At 42.9% G+C, this 5,111-nt stretch overlaps 1 long non-coding RNA gene across 1 annotated transcript; it reads left to right on the forward strand.

Moving 5' to 3' along the window:
* The first annotated feature begins 1,217 nt into the window (after positions 1 to 1,217).
* On the forward strand, positions 1,218 to 3,725 carry LOC132633918 (uncharacterized). Its single transcript, XR_009579933.1, has 3 exons — positions 1,218 to 1,435; positions 2,211 to 2,261; positions 3,296 to 3,725. It is a non-coding gene; the product is annotated as an uncharacterized LOC132633918 (long non-coding RNA).
* The last annotated feature ends 1,386 nt before the right edge of the window (positions 3,726 to 5,111 follow it).

Below are 5,111 nucleotides of genomic sequence, written 5' to 3' on the forward strand. Positions count from 1 at the left end.
TGATTATGATAAGGGATGCGAAGCGAGCAAAAGAATGACTAAGTCTTGTGATGACATAGACACAAAGTGAAAGAAAGATTTACGGTAATAAGTTTTCGACATGTTATGCGCCGAGTTGGAAAGAAAGACGAGGGTACTCGAGGACCGTTGACGGATAAGAATCCCCCTAAAAAGGGGGGGGGGGAGAATATGTTATGTATATTAGATCACGATTCTAATACCCCATACTGGGCAAAGTTGCGCCGTACCTAAGTGCGCAGCGACATGTTTTAGAGAGTAATGAAGAGAGCAAGAAAGGGTTGCAAGTTAAGTTCACAACGGGTAATAGAGAAAATGATAAGATTCAAAGGATATTTCGGATAACAGCGATTGTTATAATGAAAGTATCAACAATTGGTAGTTTGGAAACTTTTGAAAGAAAGAAAGAATGCAGTGCCTTGGGATGAAATAAAAGAGTTCATCGGATACTAGAAAACGGTTCACGAACCGTTAATTATACGGAGCATGAGAGTATACGCTATGAGATCATATGAACCATTGACGTGAAGCGATGTTCGACCATATTTGTAAGGAACTCACGCCAGAGTGCCGATACAAAGAAATTCATAACAAGTACACTTGTGTCGAGAATTATGAGAGCAAGGAACAGCCTGTGGCCACATTGAATCGTTAAGCGAAGGTTGCGTACTAAAGACATGGCTTCTGTTAAGATGTGGTGACGAAACCCTAATAACGAAGAGATGAGCAGGGAAGGACAAGGGTAGTAAAATGGCACAATGGATTGGGGAACCTATGACACAGAATAAGAACTCATAAAAAGGCCGAGGAGATTGACTATAGAGAAACAAGGCGAAGGATAAAGAACGGACATGAAGGGAAGAATAATGTTATACCCGTGTTTTTGCGCACCTGAAAAATTTGGAATAATCTTGTCTTGTAGGAAATAAGACCATGTTTTTATTTTATTTAACACATGTGTGATACTCATGAGAATTATCGAAGCGAAAGTACGGAACAAGGCGAAGGGTAAAATTGGAATTTTAGAAATTAGTTTCGGGAATTACAAAACGAGATTTCTAATGAATTGGGCTTAAAAAATAAAACAAGAGAAAATAAGGCCCAAGCCTAGTGATGGCCGACCAAGGTCCATGTGCCTTAAGCCCAAGCCCATAATTTAATATATCCATGTGACTAAATATATATGTGCTCATCCATTAGAAGGTTCAAGAAAGAAACAAAAAAAATTGGAAAGCCCCCTCTAAGAGGCTCTCGGTCGAACCCTTTCAAAAAAAAAAAAAAAATTCTAGTCCCTTTTGCTTGATCCTAAAATCGTGTTCCTCTTGAATTCTTGTTAAGCTCAGGACGCTCTCCGACGTGATATAATTGTTTTAGCGAGAGAGCAACGTTTGCGGCAAGATTGAAGTTTGAAGAAAAGGTAAGAAATCTATTCTTTTATGTTAGGGACTAAGTATATATGTTGTGAGGATTGGAATTAGAAGAGAATTATGGAGTTGTGATGTGTGTGTGTGTGTGTGAAGCCCTGTGTGTGTGTGTGATGAAGCATGGCCGTGAGCCATTGTGTGGTCAAAGGAAAGATAAATTAAATTCTGCTTAGTTTGTTAATTGTGTCGTCATGGCATTTATGACGTAAATAAAGGTTTAACGAGCTAAGTTGGTATTGAAAATGGTTGTATGTTATTATGGGAAATTATGTGATTTTTATATGATTTTTAAGTAATTGTGGAAGTAAGATTCTAGATGTGAATTATGGTTGTTGTTAATGAATTCGGAAGAAAACAATGCGAGTTGGTAGTGTTGTTGCATTCGTTGAAGTTTCGGATAGAATATGGAATTGGCGGAATTGTTTATACCCTTGGGTATTGATTGGAATGTTATTGAAATATGTTTAAATGATCTTGAATTGGTAAATGAATATGGGAATGTTGATATTAGTTTGATATTGTGAAGTTGGGATGGAAATTGTCGCCTTATGTAGAAAAGAGGACTATTTATGTTATAGTGCGTTTTGTGATGATTTTGATGATGTTGGCATTGCTGGGTTGTGGTTGTTGATATATTGGGCAGAGCTAAGTCTCGGGGATGCTATATGTATAGGGGAAATGCTGCCGAAACTTCTGTAGACAAATATAAATTTAAGTTGAACTCTTAGAAGCTATAACTCACAATTGGTAAATGTGACCAAATTGCAGATTTTGGCGAATTTGAGGCTTGATTTTGGAGACGTTTAGGAGGCGGAAAAGGTATGTAAAGCTATCCCTCTTCTTCCCTTGGCATGTCCTAGATGTTCTAGGTTTGAGTTGAGTCTCGGGGGTTACTCTATTCATAGAAATTCGCGTTTACTTTAAGTACTATTCCATTTAGTGAAATTGAATTAGAAACTTATGCTTTGTTGAATAGAAATGTTCAAACTTTCGTAACTTTCGTAAATATGATTGAATTACCCCTAAACTCTCATGGACGATTCCATAGGGTCAAATGTCTGGAAAATTCGTACGCCGCCTCAATTTGAACCGAGGTAGGCCCACTAGTCCCGAGTCTCCTTCGTTCGCCCTAACTGACTTAACTTTGTACGATATCGGAAAGAGACTTTTGCTTATGACTTTAGCTATTAAAGAATAATGTTATGATATTAAAGAATAATGTTTTGATTAATCCATAATATTCTGATTTACACTTTGAACTATAAATACGATTCCAGAAATATTTTTGTAAAATAAATCCCGTATTGATCAGTTATTCGGACTGGTTTACCCAACGGGTTGTCATATAATTATATCAAGTTTCATAAATGTTTTGATATGTAATTTGCATTGGTTTCCGCACTACTCTGCTCGTGCCCACTATTATGATATCGTTCGCCGGTTCCCGGGCCGGTTTTGTGATCGTGCGCACTATGATATTCGGCAGTATGCTGTGTTACGGTTCCTGAGACCTCGCCATAGGGCCGGGTTCCGTTATGGAGTTATGTTGTGATATGGCTTAAGATATGATGTGTTATGTTCGGGGTAGTCCGGAGATTTGAAACTTTCCGGAGTATGCTGTGTTGTGGCGCCAGTGTCGGAGTGGCGACCACGTTCCTGAGCCTTATGCATGATTTCTTTTACTTGCATTATGTACATATGATTTCCGTACTGGTTTTGATATACTGATTCGGTATTCCCTTTCTGTACCTTACTATGGTTATGGTTTGAATTTTTGTACTCCATGTTTTACATACTCAGTACATCTTTCGTACTGACCCCCTTTCCTCGGGGGCTGCGTTTCATGCCCGCAGGTACAGACGTTGGTGATCCACCACTGTAGGCCACACTTTCTGCTACTACAGAGTGCTCCCTTTTGATTCGGAGCCCATATTTTGGTACATATTTCTGTTATGTATATATTTATGTATATTTGGCTATTTGGGGTACGGCGGGGCCCTATCCCGCCATATGTTTCCGTTTTGGTGTGTAGAGGCCTGTAGTCATATATGTGGGTCGTGGATCCTATGTGTGTTCGTTTTGTTTCCGATTTCTGTCTTAATGCGGTCTTGTTTGTTATGGTGGCCAAAATGGCCCATGTGTTCGCATATGTACATATGATCGGCGATGTGTATTCCGCCGCCCCTTTTGTTCCGATATGATGCTTTTGATACGCGTGACCGCTTAAGAAAATAATTATCTTCAGAATTGTTTAATAACGATGAATTTGAAATGTGAACTAAGTTATAGTTTGACGATTGAAAATGTAAGTCTGTTTGGGTGCCCAAGTAGGGTACCAGTCGCAGCCCACGGGGTTGGGTCGTGACAAAAGTGGTATCAGAGCGAGGTTTGTCCTCGGAATGTCTACAGGTCGTGTCTCGTAGAGTCTTGTTTATCGGTGTGTTGTGCACCACATCTATAAATAGAAGGCTACAGGACATTTAGGGTGTTACCTTTCTTTGAATCTTAGATCGTGCAATAGAGCTGTGCTATTAGGATGATTCTGTTATGATCCGTTGTTGTGTTTTTCAGTGATGCCTCCGAAGAAGGAAACGGCTGCCCAGAAGGGAAAGGCGGTGGTAGGAGAGACTAGCCAGGTGCAGAGAGTTACCCGGGCTCGTGCTCAGGATTTTCCCGATGTTGTGCCCCACTCGGAGGGTTCTGCTACACCACCACCGGAGGAGCCTGGAGCAGGTCCATCATGAGCTCCTGAGGCTCTAGCGCCTGATCCTCCAGCTCCTCAGCTAGGGGCGGAGGGTAGGACATTGAGGAAGGTCGTACAGCTATTGACTACTTTGGTAGCAGGACAGGCTCGCAGGCGCGGGTTGAGAGGTGATGATGATGATGACAGACGTGATAGCTTGAGGGTTCGTGATTTTCTGACATGCGGTCCCCTAGATATTTTCGGGTCTAAGCCCGAGGAGGATCCCCAGGACTTCATTAGGGGGATGCGGCGCTCATTGGGACTGGTCTGGGCTTCAGAGACCGAGTCCGTTGAGTTAGCCTCGCACAGGTTACGAGATCTTGCTGCTAATTGGTATGAGTCCTGGGAGTTGTCCAGAGGTGAGGGTGCTCCCCCTGCTACATGGGACGAGTTTGTGGCCGCTTTTCTCCGCCAATTTTTGCCCCCGGAGTTGCGGAGGGCGAGGGTTGACATATTTTTGCAGCTGCGGGAGAGAGGTCGGAGTGTTTGTGAGTATAATTTGGAGTTTGATTCCTTGGCTTGATATGCACCTGCTATAGTAGCGGATATAGCTGACCGGATGCACCAGTACGTGATAGGTTGGACTGCTACCTGGTTGACAGCTGTATGGCGATGGCATCGCTGACTGATATGGACATCGCCCGATTACAGGCTTATGCCCAGGGTTTGGAGGACCGGCACAGAGAGGACCGGTCGGGCAGAGATCGGGATAGGAGGCCGCCCAATCGGGCTAGATCAGCAGGGTATTCTGGAGATTTCCGAGGCGGACAGCCTCAGTCACAGCAGTCTGGCAGATATCCTTCTCCGTCAGGCCGGGGTACACAGTCCGCCGGCAGACTATTTGACAGTGCAGGACTATCTGGGGCCGGTCAGAGTTTCAGAGCATCAGTTTCGCAGACGACCTGGGGTTCCAGCCAGTCCAGACC

This window comes from Lycium barbarum, chromosome 3, assembly GCF_019175385.1.
Source record: "Lycium barbarum isolate Lr01 chromosome 3, ASM1917538v2, whole genome shotgun sequence".
NCBI lineage: Eukaryota > Viridiplantae > Streptophyta > Magnoliopsida > Solanales > Solanaceae > Lycium > Lycium barbarum.